The sequence below is a fragment of the Marmota monax genome, unplaced genomic scaffold (genome assembly GCF_021218885.2).
Source record: "Marmota monax isolate L192 unplaced genomic scaffold, Marmota_monax_Labrador192_F-V1.1 WCK01_AAM20220418_F8-fsc00006, whole genome shotgun sequence".
Classification (NCBI taxonomy): Eukaryota; Metazoa; Chordata; class Mammalia; order Rodentia; family Sciuridae; genus Marmota; species Marmota monax.
Genome location: NW_026693712.1, coordinates 30,395,648 through 30,422,083, shown reverse-complemented (window position 1 = coordinate 30,422,083; position 26,436 = coordinate 30,395,648). Strand labels below are relative to the sequence as shown.

The following is a 26,436-nucleotide window of genomic DNA, read 5'->3' as shown; positions in this document are numbered from 1 at the left end:
AGTGGACCTAAAATCTAGAAGAAATGAAAATTTAACATTTATTGGCCCATTCTGTGTCTCATTAAATAATCGTACTGGTGCACAGTCCATTTTTCTTCTCATTGCCCTCTTCACCTGTCTGCTATTAGTTCTCATCTCAAAGGAGCTTACCCTGTAGGCTGTAGTTCACATGCTTCCCAGCCCAGTGCATGTGTCTAGGTTTAGCCAGTCTGGGATAATATGAAAAATGGGAAACCCAGGGTATTTCACTTCCTCTGCTATAGTTTGAGCATATTTCTCAAAGGTCCATATGTTGGAAGGTTGGTCCCCAGTGTGTCAGTGTTACAGTGGTAGAACCTTTAAGATATGGGGTCCAGTAAAATATGATTAAATAACTAAGGACATTCCCTGAAAAGGATTAATGCTGGCCTCATAGAATGAGTTCTCATGATAGTAATTAGTTATAAAAAGAGTAAGATTGGGCCTCCCCCTTTCTGGGATCCCTTGTCTCAACACAGTCTCTCCCTCTTCACATGCATTCTCATTAGGATGCCATATGCAATGTTATTGTAAGGGGTCCCACTAGATGCCAAGCAGACAGAACTGCCTGATCTTGGACTCCAGGCTTCCAAAACTATGAGCTAAATAAATTCTTCTTTTTAAAAATAAATTATTCAGCTTGAGAATCTTGTTGTAACAGCAGACAACAAATGCACCTTCTCTTTCTGCCTTTTCAGGTTCTCTGGCAACGTGTTCATCTTCCCCATGGATCCACTTACTTCCATGTTTCTCCTGACGTTCAGCATATTATTGCCTTCTCCCTCCTCCTTCAGCATAGGAATGCTATCACCTTCTACTGCTGCTCATCTTTAAACTGACTCACCGTTCCTCTATTTAATTTCTTAGTCTCTCCATCATCTATTTAACCAATTTTTGATCCTGATATTTACTTCCCTTTTAAAATAATTTATATATTGTCTCTGGTTTTCCTCTGTGGCTCTGATTAATTCTATTACACACACAAACACACACACACACACATATCACATGATTGTGTGTGTGTGTGTGTATACACTTTAATAGTTTGGTTCTGATCCTGGTTCCATCTTCAAACCCTTCCTAAAGGACTTGAAGTATCTCTGGTGAAACTAATGAAAGGCAAGAGAAACTCATTTAGGATCATAACATGATACCATTAAACTTTAAGAAGATGCCCATGTTAACAAGAGTAAGGTTTGACTTGTAGATGTTTCAGATTGAAGGCTATAAAGAACCCACACTTTCCCCTATCCCAACACAACTTCATTGATAGAATCCATTGATTAAGAAGAGGGACTCTGTAGGCAAGGTAGAAGAATGAAGACCTGGGAGACCAGTCGTAAACATGAAGAAGGGACAGAAAAACTTGCTAATGCCAATGTATTTGGATGAGACTGATTGGAAAACAAGCATGTTTTGGCATTTTCAGAAGTCTATAAACATACCCTGTGAAAGGCCAAGTAATAAAATTTTAGGCTTGGAGGGCCATATGGTCTTTGTCACAGCAACTCAATGCTGCTACAGTAGAAGCAGAAAGTAGCTATAGATGATATGTTAATGGATTAACAATGTGTTTCAATAAAACTTTATTTATTTAATTGGAACTAAATTATTATTTAATTGGAACTAAAGCTGCTATAAAGGTGAAGTACAGGGTGCAATGTGAATGCACAAGATCTGTATTAGACCAGATTAAAAAGGATTCACTGCGAAATAACTTAGGTAGAAATCTGAAGAATAAGTAAAAATGTTATCCAAGAACTAGGTGCAAGAAGACTATTTTGACAGATGGAACACCTTATTATAAGCCCTAATTGGAAAGGAACATAGGACCTTCAAGGAATTGAGCTGAGGTGGAAAATGAAGTTAGAAAACAAATGTTCATGATCATGTAAAGATTAGAATATGATTGCACAGAGTAATGAGAATTCCTCAATGAAAGATGATGCAATCACATAAATATGTATTTCACTTTCATTATTATAGCTAGAGTGAAAAAAAACAGTAAGTGATTTGACATGGAGTCAATAAAATATGTGGGGAGATGTGGTTATTTTTTCTAGGATTTCAGAACATGCGCTGTTAAAAACACCAAATGGAGTAGTCTAGTCTTACTTCATGAATACTCAAATCTCTTCCCCACATTAATTGCTCCATCTCCAAATATTAAGGAAAGAAAATGTACCTTTATCCAAATGTTCTCCTCAGAGACACTCTTCTAATGTTTACCAGAATCATCTTGCATAATCAAGATGACTTTAGGCCTTTTGAGACTAGACAAAAGTTTTTGTTTTTATAGATAGAAGACAGAAACAAGATGAAATCTTCGAGTAGTTTTGTTTTGCATTTCTCTACTTGCTAGTGTGAATACAAACTATTATGAATACAAACAACAATAAGTGTTGGTGAGAATGTGGGGGAAAAGGTACACTCATACACTGTTGGTAGGACTGCAAATTGATGCAGCCAGTATGGAAAGCAGTATGGAGATTTCTTGGAAAATTGGGAATGGAACCACCATTTGACCCAGCTATCCCTCTCCTTAGTCTATACCCAAAGGACTTAAAAACAGCATACTACAGGGACACAGCCACATCAATGTTTATAGCATCACAATTCACAATAGCTAAACTGTGGAACCAACCTAGATGCCCTTCAATAGATGAATGGATAAAAAAAATGTACATATATACACAATAAAATATTACTCAGCAATAAAAGAGAATAAAATCATGACATTTGCAGGTAAATGTATGGAGTTAGAGAAGATAATGCTAAGTGAAGTTAGCCAATCCCCAAAAAAAAACAAATGCTGAAGGTTTTCTCTGATATATGGAAGCTGATTCATAGTTGGATAGGGCGAGTTAGCATGGGAAGAATAGATGAACTCTACATAAGGCAGAGAAGTTGGAGGGGAAGGGAGAGGGCCAGGGGCTATTAATGATTGTGGAATGTGATGATCATATTATCCAAAATTCAGGTGTGAAGACACGAATTGGTGTGAAAATACTTTGTATATAACCAGAGATATGAAAAAATGTGCTTTATATGTGTAATAAGAATTGCAATGCATTCCACTGTCATATATAAATAAAAAATAATTTAAAAAAGAGAAAAACAAGAAGAGGGGAGACACCAGTATTCATTAGCATCTTAAAAGCGTCATACAATCACAAATAGTTCTTTATATTCAACCTCAAACACATGGTTCTTATAATTAATTCCTCTTTTCTTATTTAAATAGTTACTCAAGTCTTAAGACAAACATAGATGGTAAAACCATAAAATTGCTGTCAATTTTTATTATCTAAAAATAAATCAATTATATCATTTGACCCACTATTTATATTCCATATTTTTGTATATTTAAATTCCATAAATATGGACATTTAAATTCCATAAATATGGACATTTATTTATATATCCATATACCCCACCTGCATTTTTTCTAAAGTCACTTTTAAGAATTATAGCATAAGCTGGGGTTGTAGCTAAGTGGTAGACTGCTTTCCTAGCACATGTGAGGCACTGGGTTCAAGCCTCAGCACCACATAAAAATAAATAAAATAAAGGTATTGTGTCCATCTACAACTGAAAAAAAAATTTAAAAAGAATTATAGCATAATTGAGCATATTTCAATAGCTCTAACTCTATCAACATACCTGTCTAAAATATTCCAAAAGCCAAACATGATGAAAGTTATCTTCCTCTAGGTATATTTTGCAAAGTATTCTGTCATTACAGTTGAAAAATTTGCTATCCAGTTTTTCTGAGCCTAATGTATACACATATTTATTGTATATGATCTGGAAAACCTCCCACAGTGTGCAGAAATCCTTGATTTTCAGTTCATATGCTATAAAATATAAATCTATAAAGTCCTCCACATTATATAATGGTTACATACATATAAAGTCTTCATTATAAGTAATACAAGTCTCTCATACAATTCCAAAATAATGGAGCCAAAAGCATCATGAACTGCAACCTCAAAAACCATAGGCCAAATGAAACTTTTCTCATTATAATCTGATTATCTCAGATATTTGTTAGTGATGGAAAACTAACACACTCACACACACACACAAAAAGCAATATCAAATATTTTTTACCTTATTAATGAAGAGTTAGCAAAATAATAAGGTTGTCTTATAAAGAATTAGGGAAAGCAAAGTGTTTATACTGTCTTAAAAATAGAAGAGTTGAAAAAGATATTAATTTAAGGTCAAATTTGATTAATATCATACAGGCAATAAAGTAATTTTGAGGGGTCATTTTTATAATGTGGCTTTGAAATACCTCCAAATATCTTGCCTAATTTGATGTTTTGAAGGATTCCCTGCCTCTCTATAAGAACATGGCATCTTATTAGACCCTATTTGAGAGAACTCAGAGTGAACCTCTGTTTTCTGAAGAATGTCACCCCATACCTTTGATTCCTCATACTGAGTTACTGACCTCAACTCCTGGATTTCAAAACTCAAAGGGTGTGACACTGTTTTATTCAGTTTTTTTTTTTTTCTGCTGTGACTAGAAGGATCTGACCAGAACAATTGTAGAGGAGGAAGAGTTTATTTAGGGTCTCATGGTTTCAGAGATCTCAATCCTTAGACAATAGGGTCCATTCCTCAGGGCTCAAGTTGAGGCTGAATATCATGGCAGAATAGTGTGGCAGAGGGAAGCAGCTCACATGGTGATCAGGAAACAGAGACTCCACTCTCCAAATACAAAATATACACCCCATAGCTCCACACCTAATGAACTACTTCCTCCAGCAGTGCCCCATCTACCTCCCGTTACCACTCAGTTAATGCCATCAGGTTACTGATTAAGTTAAGGATGTAACCCAATCATTTCTCCTCCAAACTTTTTTGCATTGTCACACACGTAAATCTTGGGGGGATACCACATCTAAACCATAACAGACACACCCTTTGAGAACTTAGACCACAGCAAAGCTACGTTCTTCAAGCTGCTTCTTTAAATGCAAGGAGCTCAGGCTATAATAGTTTATATATTCTCGGCCTCAGAACTAATCTCCAAAGCCTCCCAGGTTGATACTTGCCAAGTCCTCTATCATCAAGGTACCTCACATGTCATTGTTGATCTTCCCTATGGTTGTCAAGCTGACTTCTCCATAGAACTGCTCATACAAATGTACCTTTTAGTTGGACTTACTCTCCATATAAGTCTGCTTCATTTTTAATTGAGAAGTATACAGCCATAATTTTGGAACTCACCCATTATATGGTTAATGCACCTCACCTATTGGGTATATTCTCTGTGAAGCTTCTTCACATCATCCTTTCCCCTTCATAAGCACTATGAAGCGAAGAAAAATTCTATCTTTGTATGGCAAGAAACCATGTGATTTGTGAAATCATATTTTGATCATCTGATTTTCATCATGGGCAACATCTTTTTTAGGAAATCATTTGTATCTCTTGAATAAAAAACATTTGTATCATTATCAGAAAGATCCATTTGATCCATTTTTTACAAGTTAGCATATACCTTAACAGAGATATGAAATGAAATGTTCTAATTATTTCTGAAGAGAACTCAAACAAAGTACTTACCCATAAAAAAAATCAGTCTCAGCAAGACAATACCCATTATGAAACAACTGAAAGAATACCCAAGTAATCTTATGTGCCTGTTTCCATGATTTCAATAGTTTTTCTTTAGAGTCATTTGATTCTTGGGCTGCCTCCCAGACTCTAGTAAAGAAGATGGGTACACCTCCTCCAAATCCACTTCTAACTGAACTGAAACTATACTTACCCAGACTGCTACCTTTCTCTCCCAACAAGTGAACCCCAAGTGTAATCTCCAACTAGAGGAATTGACTTTCTAGGTGTGCCCAGGTATGAGGAACTTTCTTGAGCACAAGACTCAGCACTAACATGGGAAATTCCTGGCAAACCAAGACAGGTTGATTATCCTAATACAAGCATATTCCTTAATTTTACAAAGAACCATCTCAAAATACAGTGTGACATAACCCAAAGTTTTACTAAAGTCTTTGGAATATGACAAAATAGAATTATCATATAAAAAGAAGAAAGAAAAATTCAAAACCTGAATACCACATCAGAGTTAGCTCTTCCATATATGAGTTTCCTTAAGCATAGTTGTCTAGCCCAAAATTCAAAACAAGGACTTGCCTCAAGGACTTTAGAAAGGGAAAAATGGGAAGTTCTTTCAAATTCTAAAAGGAAACGAAGTTTAGAGATGTGACTCCATTTCTGAGTAGGAAAGAAATGTTTGTTTCTGATGCAGAATAATTTCAGTTCTCATTGTGGCATATCTCTTCATTCCAGAATAGGATAACCTCATTAGGAAAATCTCTATTATAATACTTGTATTTCTTCCTTAAAACAAAGAGGAAATTGATTCCAAATTAATTCTCCACTTACAAAAACTCCTTGAAACTTTGAAGTGATAGTGTATTTCCTCTCCTGTGGTAATGAATATTACTCAAAGGTGTTGCAATAATAGATCCTGTCCCTCATACTCTCTCACCATGTGATATTCACAGGTCTCCTCCAACAGATGGAGCCTATGAGTGTTATCCTTGAATAGGGGCAGGAATGTGAGTACAGCCATAGTGTATCTTCTGTCTATAAGGCTAGGCATAAAGCAAACTGAAATCCCCATCCTCAGTACAAAACATGTACATATATATCAAAATATTTTTTAAAAATTACAACCATTCCTAGCTTGGTACTTGACAAATCAAGAATCAGGTTGACACACAAAAGTAGATTGGAATGAGAGATTTCTCTGCTATCTTCCCTAATTATTGTTATTATTGTTGGTCTTTAATGCTAGGGACAGAACCTAGGACCTTGCACATGTAAGACAAGCACTCTTTCACTGAACTAAACCTCTAGTGCCCTAATTCTTTTCAGTTAACTGCCACTTGAAATTTTAATTATTCAAATTAAAAGTCCTCCTTTAATTTTAATGAATGCAAAGAACTGAAAATCAACAGATTTTTCAAAAAATAATTTTAGTTATTATTGCCACTCACTATCTGATTGCTAACAACATTGTTTCATATTACCCCTCTGTGTGGCACCGGAACATTCATACATCACATGAAAGTAGCACAATTAAGATTCTAGATTGGTAAGAGGTGTACCTTATACTGGAATGCATAAAAGACAGTTTGTGAAACCAGAGACGAAAGTGGACATGACACTCTGACAAGACCCCTTCCTCTGGCCACGAGTTCTCAGTTAGAGTACGTGTGGAGTCAGGATCTGGGAATGGATCGTCTTCTTACTACCCTTCAAAATGTCTATCCACCAGGTTTAGGCCATTGTCTTAACTCATTTTACCCTTAAAATAACATCAAAATGTAGCTGTTAATATTAATCCATTTTACAGATCAGAATGGTTAGAGAAAGAGAGACTGCATTATTTTCCCAAGGTCACAAATTTGCCAACTGTCAGAGCCAGGATTCATATTCTGTATGCCTCTCATATATATTATAAGTACAAACATATATATATATATATATGTTAGTGCTGAGTCTTGTGCTCAAGAAAGTTCCTCATACCTGGGCACACCTAGAAAGTCAATTCCTCTAGTTGGAGATTACACTTGGGGTTCACTTGTTGGGAGAGAAAGGTAGCAGTCTGGGTAAGTATAGTTTCAGTTCAGTTAGAAGTGGATTTGGAGGAGGTGTACCCATCTTCTTTACTAGAGTCCGGGAGGCAGCCCAAGAATCAAATGACTCTAAAGAAAAACTATAATATGTATATTTATTTAAAGTCTTGATTCATTCAAGGACTGGGTGACTTAAACAATAGAAATCCATTTCTCACAGTTCTGGAGACCAAGAAGTCCAAGATCAGGTGTCAACAAGCTCTCATCCTGGTAAGAGCTCCCTTCCTGGCTTGCAGGTGGCTCCTTCTTGCTGTGTTCCTATGTGCCCCTTTCCTTCATGCATGCATGGGAAGAATACAGAGACCTTTCTCTCTTCCTCTTATGAGTCCAGCAGTCTTATTGGATTGCGACTCTCTCCCTATGTCCTTGTTTAACATTGATTACCTTCCTCAAACATCATCACATTTTGGGTGAGGGTTTCAACATATGAATCTGGAAGAGTCACAGCATTTATTCCACAGTAGTACACAACAGAATTTTTAAAAGAAAAAAAAAAACTAGGAAGATTATAAAAAATATCAAATAAAAATGAAGGAGATTATTGCTAATCACAAACATTATTTGTTCTAAATGTCTAATACTGTATATTTAATTTAATACAGAGTTTTTAGAAACTTAGAACCAGAAGTAAGATTATGTCATTTAATTTCATCTTTGTTCTTTTAGACTTACACTTTTGTTAATAATTTTTTGATCCTGCAGTTTTTCTGTTTGCTAAAATCGTCTTTACCTCACTCCTAGCCACAAAAAAACTGTCAGGAAAGAAGACATGATCATAAATCAGTATCTTTCTTTCCCAGTTCTTGCTCTGAGATCTCATCCCTACCATTTTACCAAAAGCAGAACTAAAAAAAAAAGGTACAATTTGTGTCCTTTATAAGCCATGAACCTTAATCTATATTACTGTAAATCACTAAAACTTTTTTCTTCTCCTTTACTCAAGAAAAGAAGTGGATTAACTCCTGATCACTTCTTCCCCTCAAGTAGGGAAAGGCCATTTTACTTAGATTTGCATGAACTATACTGATTTCTCTCTCTCTCTCTCTCTCTCTCTCTCTCTCTCTCTCTCTCTCTCTCTCTCTCTTCCCCCTATCAGGGATTGAGCACAGGGGCTCTTAACCTGAGCCACATTCCCAACCCTTTTTATATTTTATATTGAGATGGGGTCTCACCAGGTTGCTGAGTCTGGCTTTGAACTTGAGATCCTTCTGCCTCAGCCACCTGAGCCTCTGGGATTACAGGTGTGCACTACTATGCCTCGTTAACTGCCTTTTCTCAGCACCTTCTAAGTTTTTATTTTATATACACGTGTATGTATCTACAAATAAAATATCATTTATACTGTTTTCTTTATATATATTTTTATTGGTACTGTTATTTTATTTTTAATGTTTTATTAGTGAATTTTAGTTATACAACATAGGGGGGTGCATTCTGTCATCCATACATGCATGTAAGGTAATGTTCTCCATTTCAGTCCCCAGGACTTCCATTTTCACTCCTTTTCTACCTCCCCTTGCTTCTTTTCCTCAACTCTGCTAGTCTTCCTTCTATTTATTTATTGGTTTCTTTATTTGTAAGTTATGTATATACATAAAGCTGAAATTCCTTGTGATATATTCACACATGCACATAGCATAATTTCAGCAATCTCATCCCACAGTTACTCCCCTTTCCAATGCCTAGTTCCTCCTCCTTGATCACCTCCCTTTACTCTTTTATTCTCCCTTCTATTTTCACAAGATCCCCTCTTTTTATTTTTTTTTTTATTTTTTTTTCCAGTGATAAAGTGATTTTATTTTATTTTATTTTTTTTTGTATATTCAACTGCTCTTTTTTTTTTTAAGATCCCCTCTTTTTAACTCCTTACTTCTTTCTATCTTCTGAATATGACAGAAAACATGTGGCATTTGAATTTCTGAATCTGGCTTATTTCACGGTGAACATGAAAAATGTTCATATGTTCTCCAGTTCCATCAAATGATATAATTTAATTCTTCTTTATGGCTGGGTAATACTACATTGAATATATATATCACATTTTCTTTATCCCTTCATCTGTGGACATGTACCTGTGTTGGTTCCATAACTTGGCTAATGTGAATTGAGTTACTATAGACATTGATATATATCCCTGTATCACTAAACTATGTTGATTTTAGATCTTCTGGGTAAATACCATGGACAGGAATATTTGGATTATATGGTGGATCCATTTCTAGTTTTCTGAGGACTCTCCATACTGCTTTGCAAAGTGGTTGCACTAATTTATAGTCCTACCAACCATGTAAAAGTGTATCTCTCCCCCACATCCTCACCAACAATCATTATTATTTGTATTCTTTTTTTAATTTTTTTTTTAGAGAGAGAGAGAATTTTTAATGTTTATTTTTTAGTTTTCAGTGGACACAACATCTTTGTTTGTATGTGGTGCTGAGGATCGAACCCGGGCCACATGCATGCCAGGCGAGTGCGCAACCGCTTGAGCCACATTCCCAGCCCATTATTTGTATTCTTGATGACTGACATTCTAACTGAAGTGAGATGAAATCTCCATGTAATTTTGATTTTCATTTTCCCTGATTGCTAGAGATGTTGAACATTTTTCAAGCATTTGTTGAACATCTGTATTTTTTTCTTTTGAGAAATGTCTGTTTAGATTATTTGTCAATTCTTAATGTATATAAAATATACTTCAGAAAGAATTCATGTTGCAGTTTCAATAATCTTTATATTTGAATATTTTCAAGTAGCAAACTAAGCTTTCACTTAGAGCAATTTTTTCTGCAGCACACACATAAAAAAAGACAATATAAATTTTGAAATTGGAATATTTAGGTTAATAGTTTCATTAATTTAAGATTCTTCATTTTGATTCATGAATGTAAAAGAGTAGAAAAAATCCAGAACCTTACCTAAAACTTAGCTATAAATTGAAAGTATCCCACAGTGAAATATCATCTCTAGGAAATCATCTTATTGCAAATAATATTAACCTTACCAGCTTCAGGGAACTCCTTTTCCCAGTCTCAAAGACAGTAGATTTAGCATGTATTTTGCATCTCAGTAGCAATTCAATAGGCTTATTGTAAAGTTTTTAGAAATCAGCTCTGATTTCTATTCCCTGACCCCTGCTTATTGTGTATCAGCATCCACATGACCACAGAGAACATTTGGCCTTTGTTTGGAGGGGACTGGCTTATTTCATTTAGCAAGATAATCTCCAATTCCATCCACTTATGGGCAAATGCCATAATTTTATTCTTCTGTATGGCTGATTAATATTTCATTGTGTATGCGTGTGTGTATGTGTGTGTGTGTGTGTGTGTGGTGTGTATCTCACATTTTCTCTCTCCATTCATCTGTTGAAGGACATTTAGTTTGGTTCTACACCTAAGCTATTGTTAATAAAGTTCACTGAATTAGACAAAGAAGAATGAAGGGAAGGGAGGGGAAAGGAATAGGAAAGAGTACAATGAATCAGATATAACTTTCCTACTTTCATATATGAATACGTGACCAGTGAAACCACATCATGTGCAACCACAAGAATGGAATCCTAAACAGAATAAGTTATACTCCATGTATATATAATATGTCAAAACATACTCTATTGCCATGTATATCTAAAAAGAAAGAAATCAGCTGTCATTTAGAATTCTGGTCAAGAACCTCTTGTTTGATACAATGAAAAATAATTGTTCAGTAATGGTATGAGCCACATATGGGAAGTATTGCTTATATATAGTGCTTGATTTTGTCATGGTCATTTTGAGCCATTTGCATGGTTTGGCTTTCCACAGAGACAGAGGGTGGGAGAAGGAGGGAGAAAGTGGAGGGGGAGGGAGAAGGAGAAGAAACAGGACAATTTGAGCACAAAGTGAGGAAATAATTTGTATATAGAGAGAGTCAGGCTCAGGCTCATATTCTGCTACTTTAAGATTTAGGATACTACTGCTCACAAGTGTGTCCAATAGGACAGTAAATCTCTTTACCTATAGACAGTGTAGAGACATATTATTTAATCTTGTCAGTCACAATTCCTCTTCTTCTGTTATAAATACTTAACACCTCTGAACCTGTATCCTTATTGATAAAATGTGGGAATCATGCCTTACTATTGCAGTTTGGGTCTGAAATGTCCCCTTAAGGCTCAAGTGTTAAAGCCTTGGTTGTCAGTTTGTGGCACTGTTGGAAGGTGGAGGAATATTTTAGGAGGTGAAGACTAGTAGAAGGTCATGGAGGGCATGCTCTTGAAGAGGATATTGGGATCCCTGTTCCTCCTTCTATCTTTAGCTTCCTGGCTGGCCACCATGATGTGAGCAGCTTTGCTGTATTACACACGCCCTGCCATGATGGTCTGTCTCACTAGAGGCCAAAGCAAAGGCGCCATGCAAGTATGGAGGGAAACCTCTGAAACCATGAGTCAAAATAATCTTTCCCCTTTGAAGTTGTTTGTCTTGGATATTTATTCACAGCCATGGAAAGCTGACTAGTCCACTGACTTCATGCTGGTGATGAACTTAAATTAAATGTGTAAAATACCCACTCCAGTGTAAAGCACTCAGCAAATGACATAATAACTTAGTAATAACCACCATTGACCAGGAACAAGTAACTGGTTATTAATAGGACCAGATAGAAATCCACAGGCCAAGTTCCTCATAGTGTGAGGCACAAAGTTGGAGTTCAGTACATGTATACATATAGGTGTTATTATTCTAGAGACAGAACCTTCTTGCTAAGGTTATTTCAGTTGGGTACCCAGAGTCCACCAAATGTGAACCATGCATTAATAATAATTGTTCTTTTATGAAAGGAAAAACAAATCTGAATTGTCCCCCTTGTAAATTCTCCTCTTTGTGCAGTCCCATTTCTTATTTATGTATAAATCACTAAAACCAGAGTCAAATCTCTCACTTTAAAAATGGGGGCTGATGACATGGACTAGGGCAAGGTTTACAAGTAGTTCAGTATGTCAAAGGCAGAAAAGAAAGGCAGTGTGCAGAGTTGTGACAGACTGAAATTTACCAGAGCTGAAAGCAAAAGACCTCTGGTCTGTAGTTCAGGAGAGGTATCAATAATGTTAATAGTTCCAGTCTTTAGCACTAAAACCCTAGCATTAAAAATCCCATTTGAGATTGGTGATAGTCTTTCTTGTTGTTGAATTCTGGATGATGGTTTTGCTGTATTTGAGTGATCCACCAAATTGTAAAACCTCAAGAAAGGGCAAGTTGATATGAGCACAAGGTGGTGAAGGACTATAGGAATCCCATTCCATGTCAGCACACATGAGGAATCAGCTTCCAAAAGTTTTCTTGGGTCCCTGGGATGACCAACTATTGCTGTTGTTCATTGGCCAAACTCATGAGGTTATGGGGAAAGAAATATGAACACACTAAGTAGAAATATGGGTAAGGATATTGCAGGAAGCTATACTGGTATCTTTCCAATGGAATGAATTGGCCAAAATAATCAGGTTTTTTTTATTTGTTTGTTTTGAGAATTGATTGTACAAACAACTCTGAGTATTGGGGGACAATTCTCCATGGGTCCCTCTCATGTCTGTACATCTTATATGAAGTTAACACACTGAAGAAATTGTAATTGTTGAGGAGTTTAAACAAGTTACGTGTATAGAAGCATGATTCTAAAGACCTGATGTTAAGTATTTGAGGAAGATAATGAAAAAAGTGCCTATTTAAAGATAAAACATTTTCCATGACTAGTAATTCATCTCAAAACATATAATATGAAAAATCAAAAATAGAGTGGCTTATTTAAAGAATAAAAGAAAAGTAATGAAGTTCTTGGCAGTTAATAATATACTTGAATTGACAGTGAAAGTTTCATCAGATAAATGGCAGAGTTCATATGAAAATAAGAATACTTAGTAATAGCTGGAAAAAAGCCAACAAATGTCAGTGAATAATGCTGTATGAAATGAGATTGCATTCAGAATTTCTTAAAGTTAGTTGTAAAATGAGCGGAGGAGAAAGTTCTCCTGGTGGAACATAATAACAACTCTGCCGTTTGGAATAAAAAGCATATTAACATATGGACAGAACTTATGCTACTGTGGAGATGATGTGATTGCTTGGAATGTTTTTGCTTGCTTGTTTGTTCTGGTTTACGTGAACCTAACCCATCTCCTCTTTATTTCCATTCCTTAGAGTCTTATTATTATTCAGTTTAGTTGAAGTGTTTGCTTGAAGTCAGTATTGATCAGACAAAAGTAACCACATCCTGACAGTTTTCAGATACCTGTGCATCACGTCTCACTAAATACAGTCAAATTTCAAGCCCCAACAGGGACCTACTCGGCAGCATTCTCAGAAGGCCTTCCTCTGATGTCAAAAAATAAACATTAAACAATATATTGTGAATTTAAAAGAGAAGTGCATGCAGATCATCATAAGTTTAACTCTTGTCTCAAGAAAAAAAAATCTGAAAATTAAATGTATATATTGATTTACAGGTCCCACTAGGAAGAGGTGTGTGTGTGTGTGTGTGTGTGTGTGTGTGTGTGTGGTGTGTATTTAAATCAAATGCTAATAGGTCAAACATTCCTCCCAGAAAATAAAATTGTATATATGTATCTTGGTCAACAAGAGTATCTTCCCATTATGCTAAAGCCACTAATCAATTGACATTACACTCATGAGTTAATGTTTTTAAGTAAGCAGATATTAGTGTTGGTTTCTTTTTCATTTTAACTCATTATTTTTTTTCCAGTCATGACACAGTAGTAGGTTTTTCTCAATAATCATTAATCTATACATTCCATAAGCATTCATTGAATGAGAGGCAGTATATTATGGTGTAATATCCACTCAATATATAGAGTGGATATTACAGTGATTAAAATTAATCTACCTGGATTTGTATTTTACCTTTTTTACTCATTAGAACTGTGCAGTGTTTCAGTGCCTTGGTTTTCTCAAATGTACTCTAAGTATAACCGTGGTATCTGTGTCATAGTGGGATTTCTATATTTGCTGTACTTGTATTGAGGAATTCACTTTTCTTAGTCTACAAAGTGACTGCTGGAGATATGGAGTAAGGAATATGAATCAGAGTTAGATCAATGCAAGGATATAAAGACTATAAATTGGGGGAATATCCTTGGAATCAAAAGTATGCATGGCAGATAAGAAATGACATTCTAGGAGAATAGCAACAAGAGCAACACATACAAAATTGTGCTTCTGTGAAAAAGAAGAGCACATTTTGGAAATTTCTAATATATTGCTATGGCCAGAATAAAAGTGATTCTAAGAACAGGTAAGCCTAAGAGAGATGGGGAGAGATTATATCCCATCAGATATGTGTTATATACAGTAATACATTTGCTACAACAAGTTAGATCATAATATTTTTATTTTAATAAGATAGCTTACTTTTTTACTAATCACCATAACTGATCTAGGAGTCATCATAAATAATTTTAAAGTATTATTTTCCTCCTTTAATGAAGATGGTAAATAATGGGAAGAATCTGTGATTCATCTTCACTGTTTGGCCCTCAGAGAAAATGAGAAATAAGGGTCCCACAGTGATTATTACTATTGCCATTGTCACGAAATATTTTGAAGGGATCTGAAGATTTTGGAACACCAAGGAAACATGACTCATCAGTGACACAAATTTCTTTTCCTCTTCTGGGAACTAAATCCTCTTTTTCTTTTTGACATGGCTTGCTTATTGGATGTGATTCTAATCATGTGTCAGTCCCTATCAATCCAGGTTGGCCAATTGAGCACCATTTCCTCTGGAATTAGTGATTATTCCAGGAGCAGATCTGTGACACAAGCAGAGCCCATTAGTTCTTTTCTGACCATTAATATGAACCTGAATGAAAAGAGCTCTCCTTCTGAGACTGAGTGCTCTGAAGATTATAGAACTTTGGCAGCCCCAGAATCAACAGTGGTATCTTTTTACTGCTTTTAGGGGGATCTGCTTGAAACCAATAAATAGGAAAACAGACATTAGATGGAAATAAATAAATAAAAAGATGGTCCCAGGTAAAACAAGTCCCGAAACAGCATAAACTTTTAGTATTATGAGTTATACCTTCAATATTTTTTTTCTTGTTAAGCCAACTTACCTGGACTTGTGATTACCAAAGACAAGAAAGATGATGTAGAATACAAAAAGTCTGATGAAGAAACTATAGCTGGAAAAATAAAATAAACACAGACATCTCTGCACATGTATCTATCATAGTCCATTTCTTTTATCTTGTTAAACATTTCAATAGGTAATTCTATTATATGTTTTCTTAAACAATGATCCAATGATCAAATAACCCTGTCTCTAATTAGATTTTCCTATTTTTTGCAAATGCACTAGAATTCTGATTCTCCTTTTTAGGAATCATATGAGGAAACAGGCAAGGTGGTTAAGGGTATGGAGATGAGGTCCCTGACACAAGGGCTTGCAGCTATGAGACCTTAAATGAATCACTTAACCTTTTCGTGCCTTGACTTTCTCATCTAAAAGATAGGGATAATAATTTTCCCTATCTCATTAGATTATTATGAGGTTTAAATAGGTTAGTATATGTAAGAGGTTTAGAGTGGTACTGGGTACATAATCAACATTACAAAAGATATCATATCAGGATACTTTTAAAGCCATGGCAAAGATCTGCAATATAATTTTCAAAAATAAACAAACAACAAGAATAATCTTGGTAAAATTACTGTGGTCCATAACAACATTTCTGTTAAATGTTGAATTTTGGTTTAACATAGTTCATGCAACTTGGGCTTTCTGAAATATAAACTATTTTGTGCACTTTCTAAAAGTCATTTAGGGTTTTAAAAAGTTAACATTCAAATGGGCATACTTAATCATGTGACAAATAGATTTCTTCCTAAGAACTTTATTTAAGGAAGAATAAAAGAATCACTAATTCAGTTGAAAGCTAGAAGTTAGCAGAGATAATTGCACTTGCCCTTCTACAATGCACCTCTGACATGGAAAATGAGTTGGAAGGCCTTGTTCCATTTTCAACAGTAAAATCAATGATACAGAATAAACTACTCAACCAGATTCAATAAGTAAACAGGTATTAGTCTACCCAATTAATCCTGGGACCCATAAGTTGTGTTTATAGGTAAATTATAGTTTGCAAATTGAAGAACAAATTAGAATTTTTAATATTTGCTAAAAATGAAGGGAAGAGATTAAATGCTTAGAAGAGGCAGAAAACTGGCATTGTCTCTTACTAGGTAAGAGATTTGAGTTAAAGTATATAATCTCTCTGTGTTGCAAGGTCCTTGATCAGAAAATAAATATAATTCTTGGCCTATTTAATATAAGAGTTGCTGTACTGTTCAACAAAAATAATTTGTTATCAACATCTTTCTAAATCTATGGGATGTGATTACAAGTCCTCTCTTCTACATGACTTGGTATCCTCTAGACAATAAGAACCAAATATATTTCCTATAATAGCAGTATCTATCTGTTTTTTCTTGAAACATATTATTTCCCACCTTGTAATGAGCAAATTGAGACACAAAAATTATCAAAAAAAAAAAAAAAAACAGGTTCAAGCTGGGCATGGTGGTGCTCACCTGTAATTCCAGTGGCTCCCTTCGTTGAGGCAAGAGGATCACAAGTTTGAAGTCAGCCTCAGCAGCTTAGCAAGGCTTCTGAGCAACTTAGTGAAACCTTGTCTAAAAATGAAAAAATAAAATGATTTTGGGATGCAGCTCTGTGGTTAACTGTCCCTGATACAAAAAAAAAAAAAAAAAAAAAAAGAAAGAAAGAAAAAAAACTGGTCCAAAATGACCCATAGAACAAATAATAGAGTCCAGATTCAAATCCAGGTAGAGATGTCATAAAAATGTTTTCATTCTTCTCAATACAGGATTTATTGGATTTTTTTGTTTTATTGTTTTTGTTTTTATCAGATGGCCTATCTTATTTTCCTTAGGTCTCACCTGTGTCTATCTATGGCTTTGGCAATCAATTAAGTGCTTGCTTTGACACACACAGACCATGTCCTTCTCCAAGTGACTGCTCAGGACATTCCAATTTTGTGCTCTGAGAATCCTGCAAGATCCCATTGGGCAGACAAACGAGGGTACTCAGGGAGTAATAACCCTGAGTAATCCTCATGCCAAGGGACTGACAGCCTAAGGGCAAATGCTTCTTTGTGTCCATCCTCACTCATGTGGACAATGCTGAAAGGCATACCACATCCTCTTCAGAAGAATGGAATGCCATTACCTTCCACAGTGAGTCACTCAGTAAAAACCTTATCTTGGCTTTTCCTGTCTCTCATTTCACTTTTCTCTCACTGCTGCTATCTGTAACTGTCCCTTAAATAACTACTGTCTCACAAGTTGTGTCATCATTAAATAATAAATGAGGACTATAAAGCACCATGTCCCTGAATGCCCCTTTTCTACTCCCCAAAACCTAACCAAGATACGAGAAAAATAAAAGTCAGTATGGCTGGAATTTCTACATATATATTATCTTAAAGAACACTGGCTTTCTCACTTGTGTGCTGAGAATTAGGGTAAGTTTGTGTGATCTATAGAAAGCTGCTTTCTTGTATTCATGCCTGGAGAACTGCTACTTGGGATGTTAGTCTACAAGGAACAAAGAAAACTAAGCAAATTAATGATGTCACTGCTTCTGTAACTTAACTACAAAATGCCTCTCCTTGAGGTAACTCCTGCAGATCAGAACACTGTGGAGAGATAAGTGTTAATCCAGGCATCTACCCTGGGACAAAGCATTTTGAGGAAAAGGAGGCACTATTTTCTAGTGAGGTACCAGAGACACTATATATAAGAGAATGCATATTCCCAAACCATCACTGCTGGACTTTCTAGTAAGAAACTGAAAGTGTTAGGTGGTAGTTAGTAATGAGCAGTGGGATGCATAAGTCATAGCTTTAAGTTACTCCTAAAGTTTTCTTTAGGTTCCTCCAAAGCAGATGAATAAAAAACTTGTAGCAGAGAGCCTATAGAAAAACATCAATACACACATCTTAAGAGTAAGCAAACAGAAATAAGAGGAGGTAATTGGGGAGCTGATTGGGGAAATACATTAAGAAAGAAGGATTTAGAGTCAAGCAAGATAAAACTAGGAGTTATGGTCCCAAGTGTCTTTTACCTAAGAAAGGGGAATTCTTTGGTAGCACAAGCACAATAAAGTAGCTTGACCGGACACTGACCCTAATACCCACAGTAACACTGGATTGACTTGTAGATGAGGACTCCCTGAATAGGATTGCCACCATGAGAGTTTCAGGGAGGACTGACTAAGGAAAAAAAAAATTCTGCTGCCTGACACGAAGGAGTTGTTAAACACCTGATTGACACAGGTTGGCGAATGAGCACCCCAGTTCTCAAGGCAAACACCAAACACTAATAAGTTCACTGACAGCTCTATTTCCTTTATCATTCTCTGCTTGGAGATGGCCCACTCTCTCCCTTGAGAGTGCTCTTTGTTTAACCCTTACTTTATCTTTGCCTCTTATAAAGTTCTTTTGCATGGCTTTTGGTGTCTGACTAAATTTTCTTTCACTGAGATACAAGGGGCTAGGTTTAGAGCTTCTGCTCCTTCCCTCCTGTGACAAAGGTTTTGCATGGGGCAGACACATGTGCATCTTTCTGGCTGGCCCATCACCACCGGGCCTCCTCCTTAAGCAGTTCTCAGTAAACCTCATGTCTCATATCCCATCTCCAGGTGTCTTCCATAGTCTCTTAGCAACCTATCCCATTGTAAACATTGTGCAAGTCTTTTTTCAGACTTTGCTTTCTGGAAGATCTCAGATATGGTATGGCTATAACTGAAGGTATGGCTATAGCTATAAGGTATGGCTATAACTGAAGAATTATAGGTGACTAGATTTCAACAAAACTAAGAATTCTTAGTATCAAGCAAAAGCAAAGGAAATAGCTTCATTATTCCAGGTGTTTGCACAAAATGAAAAGACAGAAACATGAAAAAATATTCAATTTTGGTCATAAAGAGAAATAATCTCACCAGTAGGATATTCCTCTTAAAAATAGATTGAATAGTTTTCCTTGTTTCTCTTTGAGCTGATTCATCATTGGTGTATAGGGATGCAATTGATTTATGGGTGTTAATTTTATATCCTACTACTTTGATGAATTCATTTGTTAGTTGAAGAAACTTTTTTGGTGGAGTTTTTTTTTTGGGGGGGGGTCTTCTAAATATAGAATCATGTCACTGGAAAATAAGGATATTTTGAGCTCTTCTTTTCCTATTTGTATCCCTTTAATTTCTTTCTTTTGTCTAATTGTTCTGGCAAGGTTTTCAAGGTCTTTGTTAAATAGAAGTCATGAAAGGGCATTCTTGTCTTGTTCCAGTTTTTAGAAAATAAAATACTTGGGAACCAATCTAACAAAAGAGGTAAAAGAACACTAAAGAAATTGAAGAAATTTTAGACAATAGAAAGACCTCCCATGTTCTTGGATAGGCAGAATTAATATTGTCAAAATGGCCATACTACCAAAAATTATATACAGATTTAATGCAATTACCATTAAAATTTCAATGATGTTCTTCATAGAAATAGAAAAAAGGAGTCATGAAATTCGTTTGGAAAAATGAGAGGCCCAGAATAGCCAAAGAAATCCTCAGTGAGAAAAGTGAAGAAAGAGGCATCACAATTCCAGAACTTAAATTATACTACAGAGCTATAGTAACAAAAATGGCATGGTATTGGCACAAAAATAGAATTGAAGATCAATGGAATAGAATAAAAGACACAGAAACATATCCACATAAATACAGTTATCTCATACTAGACAAAGGCACCATAAAAATACATTGGAGAAAAGATCACCTTTTTCAACAATTGGTGCTATAAATACTGGAAATCCATATGTAGTAGTCTGAAATTAAACCACTATAGCTCACCCTGCACAAAACTCAATTCAAACTGGATCAAGAACCTTGGAATTAGACCAGAGTCCCTGTGCCTACTAGAAGAAAATGTAGGCCCAACTCTCCACAATATTGGCTCAGGACCAGACCTTCTCAAAAAGACTCCTAAAGCACAAAGAAGTAAAATCTAGAATCAGTGAGTGGGATGGCATCAAAGTAAAAAGCTTCTTCACAGCAAAAGAAACAATCAAAAACACGAACAGAGAGCTTACAGAATGGGAGAAAATCTTTACCACCTGCACCTTAGAAAGAGCATTAATCTCCAGGATATACAAAGAAAAACCAAAAAAAAAAAAAAAAAACCCAAATAACCCAATTAATAAATGGGCAAAGTAACTAAATAGGTACTTCACAAAAGAGATACAATTGTTCAAAAAGTTATTTTAAAAATGTTCAACATCTCTAGCAATTAGAAAAATGTGAATTAAAACTGCACTGAGATCCCATCTCACTCTAGTCAGAATGACAATTATCACAAATACAAGGAAAAATAAATGTTGGCGAAGATGTGGGGGAAAATGTTCACTCATACATTGCTAGTGAAACTGCAAATTGGTGCAACCACTCTGGAAAGCAGTATGGAGATTCCACATAAAACTTAGAATGGAACCACCATTTGACCCAACTATCCCAATCCTCAGTATATATCCAAAGGACTTAAAAGCAGCATACTACAGTGACACAGCCACATCAATATTTACAGTAACTCAATTTACAATAACAGAACTTTGGAAATAACCTAGGTGCCCTTCAACAGATGAATGAATAAAGAAAATTATATATATATATATATATATATATATATATATATATATATACACACACACACACACACACACACACAATGGAATATTACTCAGCTATAAATAAGAATGAAATTATGTCATTTGCCAATAAATGGATAAAGCTGAAGAATATCATACTAAGTGAAATAAGCCAGTTCCAAAAAATCAAAGGTCAAATGTTCTCTCTAATATGTGTATGATAACTCATAACAAGGGAAGGAAGGAAGGGGAAGTATAGAAGTTCATTGGATTAGACAAAGGGTAATGAAGGGAAGAGAGGGGGGTGGGAATAGGAAAGACAGTAGAATGAATTGGACATAACTTTCCTATGCTCATATATGGAAACACAACCAGTGTAACTCCACATTGTGTTCAATCAACCACAAGAATGGGAAGTTAAACTCCATATATGTACAATATGTCAAAATACAACCTACTGTCATATATATCTAAAAACAACAAATTTAAAAAAAAAATAGATGGGAGAATGACAAAGACTGTTTTCAAGTCTCTTAGGCAAAAACTAGTCTCCATTTGATTTCCAGGCTTATGATTTATCTTGATTTTAGAGAGAATCATTTACTGATATATGCATAATTAAAACATACAAAATATTCTCTGTATCAACCCAAGTCTCTGGACCCCTGACTCTAATAATCAAAATGAGCCTGCTCTAATATGTTTTCTTCTGGTAGGCAAACAAAATAGAAAGAGAGAGGGAAATAGGAAATAATAGAAATATTATTTTTCTTTGTTCATTTGAGACCTGTAAAAGGAGCAAGTAGCTCTAATTATCATTGGTCTATTGGATAGATTTGCTAGGGAACAAAGTTTACTAAGACTGGAAATCAAACTATTTTTTTCTAACTAGGTCTTCCAACCAATACAGGGTTACCTTGGGTCTGTATGTCTTTGAGGTTCCAAATATTTCCTTTTCTGGATAATGAACAACTCCACATAATTTCTTTTATTCTGCTTTCCAAAGCAGAAAAAAAATAATGTTAATCCTGGAGATATTTCCACATATGCTGGACTAGTCTTATAGTTTGCTTTGTGAGGATTACTATTCTCACAAGGTGATTTCTACTCAGCATTACTAAGAGTGCACACTTACATACAACAAATATGACTTCTCTATCTTCTTTGCCAGTGGTTTTCCCATTGTAAAGCTCATATGATAAGATCTACCTCACACAAAGAGAATGAAATTGAAAAACTACACAAGCCTCATGGCCCAATGTTTGGTAAAGTCTAGTCACTCAAAAAATGCAATAAACATTCACTCTTTTTGTATGAATAGAAATGGGAATCTTAATTATTTCTGATTATCCCAATAAGCATTAAAGTTAAATAATAGCTACTACTCAGCACTTACTTTTTTCTTTATCAAGCACTGTGAAAAAGAGTTTTCATGTGTTCTGTCATTAGTCATTTACTCTATTAAGTAACTCTACATATTATCCCTATTTTATAGATAAGGAGGAAAATTAGCCAGATAGGTACCTAGTTTACTAAGGACACCCAGCAAGCAGAATTCAAACTAGGTTACAACCAAATTCATAAGCCCTTAACTACAAGATATTTATAAATATGACTAAATTCTTAATTGGTTAAAGGCTTAACAAAGTTCTAATGAAAACTAGCCCCATAAAAACCACTAACCACTTTTAGAGAACCCTAATCCCCCAACCCAAAAAGTCCTATCAAATTAAGCAGAAATTTTGTTCTGATAATTCAATAGTCTTAAAATTGTTTTTTCATCTTTTAGACATATCACAAAACCTCAAGATCAAAATTAACCAAGTATTCTTGCAAAAAAAAGTAAATTTAGAAGTGCACAAACATTAAATAAAATCTGGAAAACTAAGATGTTTTCAAATGTGTTAATGTAACCTTTAACACAACCAAAAAGCACCAACTTTTTAAATAAGAAATTCTAAGAGACACTATTTATCTATTTATTTGTTGTTTTACCCATACTGGAATATCATATTGTTTTTCTAAGTGACATACTACTCACAGTAACTCTGTTTATTCCTAAAGCAGTGGTTTTCAATAGTGGCCACACACTGTGGTCATCTAGGGAGATTTTAAAATGTACTCTGAGTCCCATCTCGGAGATTCTGATTTAATTGGTCTGGGATATGATCTGAGCATCAGGATTTTCAAAAGATCCTCACATGCTTCTAATATGCAGCCAGGGTTATAGACCACTATCCTAAGGCCCTTATAAAAACCACATATCTATACATTTCACAAAACTTTCTATTGCTACTCTATAAAAAATAAAATTCTGGGTGATTCAGAATTACACTCAAAGTGAACTTGAGTGTAAAGAGGACAATGACTATGAAGAGTCATTGTCCTCTTTACTATTCTATGAGGCACCAACTAGTAACTCAGCCTTGTCCCACAGGGGCTTGACAAAAATGTATGCTTATTTACTACATACGGCAGAACTGCTTGCAACTGGCTGTGATCATCAAACAAGTAAGTGTTCTACTGACTTAGGATGCCCTTTAAACCAGTTAGCCTCTGTTCTTCTGAATAAATTGTCTACTACTGGATAAGTCTCCTAAACACAAAAAGTCACAATAAAGAAAAAGAATGTAGGTTGAAATATCTTGATTTCTCATAACAATAGGATGTCATCTAAAAAGAGAAAATCCTGCAACAGTATGTTATCTAGGTGATATTGATTGATTCTAAGAGTTTTTAATTTGGAGAATAATGCCCTATAAAATGATTAATAATCACTGTACAATGATTTGAGTCTTAGAATATATCAAACACATGGTGGAAGTTCAGTATTTTATGCAACCAACATGAAAACTAAGATTAAAAATTATAACCTTTCTAATTCTTTCAGGGAGCTGATTAACATAAGGAAGTTTATTTAGCTATGCTAAACTTTCTCTGTAATTAACATCTACCTTTAAAAGAAAGATGGTATATACTTTTAAGTACTTCAAATATTTTTTTTGTCTATTTCCATCCTCCAAAAACCACTTAGAACATACTTTCAGTCTACAAAGTTATATCACTTTCAAGAAGCAAAATTGCACACCATACAATAATGGCACCTCAAAATTAGGCATACAGAAAGGAAACTTATGGGGTTGGGGACCCGGAGTGAGAAATAAGGATATTCTACACAGCATGATCATAGTCTGTATACTAGGGAATTGCAAGTGTAGTTAGTGGTCTCTTTAGGAAATCTCTGAGGGATTCCTCTTAGGTCAATTTAGCTGAGGTCTTACCTTGAATGAAGGGTCTGAACAAACTAAGTTTATAGTAGACATCATTCAGTACATGCACCTGTTTTGCAAGGAATAGTGTAACATGCTTTGAAATTGTGGTTTCTGTTTTGATTCTCAGTTCCCTCCCTCACAACATATAATTTTTTCACTTTAAATAAAAACCTGGTCATTTGACCATCTTGCCTAATGGTAGCTTTTTTCCATGGTAGCTTTTTAAATATATACTATACACACACACACACACACACATTATATATTGTACCAGGAATTGAACCCAGAGGTACTTAATAACTAAACCATATCCCCAGCCTATTTATTTATTTAGTTAATCCACAAAATGTTTTATTTACTACCTCTACTTTTAACATATCTTGTGCACTTCTAAACATTTAGAAAGACTATATGTTTCAAATAAGGACTTCAGTTTTTCCACTAGGTACACACTAGTATTGAATAAACTGCACACACGTAACAATGGCTATATCTGAAGTGTCTTCTAAGTAGGATCATTGTGCCCTATAATCCTTCATTTCTTCCATTTCCTTCTCTTATGTCACATGTTATATAGGTACCTGTGTCTCTCAGATGTTATGTAAAAATTTCACTTCCAAAAGCCCTTTTCAGAAGAATACCTATCAATTTTAACCAAAGTGCGCAAAATGGTTAATTTACTAACTTTACTTTTGTCATATACTGACAACCTCTTTAGAGAGCCCAGTGAGCTAGATAACATAAAATTAGAATTCCTTTGTCCAGTACATACACAATACATATAATAAAGCAAAGTTAAATGAACTGCACATCACAGGACAATGGGTAAGCTGAATTTTTCTAGCACACATTAACAAAACACCTTTGCAACTTCTTTCCTTCCACCTCCCTTAACCCAATGAACAAGTATTATGTTCAGGTGGCTTAACAATTTCAAATACAGTATTTCCCATCAGTTTTTAAAAGCTATTTACAAAAAGTTTTATTCTACTTCCACTTTTAATGTAACAAGCACTTCTAAATATATAGAAGGACTAGATATTCCACATAAGATCCTGTCTACTATGTACATACACAGCACTGGTAAATAACATTGCACACGTAGCAGTGATTATAATATGAGATGTCTTCTCCCATTTTGGCCTTGAACCTTTCCATTTTTACTTCCTTCTATTTTCAGTCTAGTGGACAAACACAGGCATGTTAAACATGTAGGTGAACAAATTCATACCCAGAAGTCATTTACAGAGGACACTTCTAAACATTTCCTATGAATTTCAACACAAAATGTACAAACTGTGCTAACTTTACTACTTGTTCATACATTGGCAACCTCTTTAGCATCTAGAGACTAGATGTTGAAAAATTGGGACTCATTTGTCTATTATTTACACTATATATCCAGCAAAACAAAATGCATAAAATATACAGAAAACTGATGTTTGAAAATGTCCAAACACAAATACACTAACATATTACCTTTTGCTCTTGCTTCCCTCCTGCCTCCTCCACATGATTGAAGGAGTACAGATGGTACTATCCTACTCACAGAGGTGGTTTAAGAGTTCCATTATCAAAGGACAATATTTCATATGAATTTCAGTAAAATCACTTTGTAAATATCTTTTTGCTATCTCTACATTTAACATGCATCAGGCACTTCTAAACATCTAGATAGACCAAATGTTTCAAGTAAGGACTCAATTTGTCCACTATGTACATGACAGTCTTGAATAAACTGCACACTTGTAACAACAGTTC

General features: G+C 35.1%; 1 protein-coding gene across 1 annotated transcript in view; it reads right to left on the bottom strand.

Moving 5' to 3' along the window:
• Slco6a1 (solute carrier organic anion transporter family member 6A1) overlaps positions 1 to 26,436 on the bottom strand; it is a 214,991-nt gene that overhangs the window by 155,614 nt on the left and 32,941 nt on the right. The window contains exons 2-3 of the mRNA XM_046460442.2: positions 17,282 to 17,383; positions 15,805 to 15,873 (exon numbers count right to left, since the gene is read on the bottom strand). The gene's annotated coding sequence lies outside the window, so the exon portion shown is untranslated. The remainder of the gene's footprint in view (positions 1 to 15,804; positions 15,874 to 17,281; positions 17,384 to 26,436) is intronic.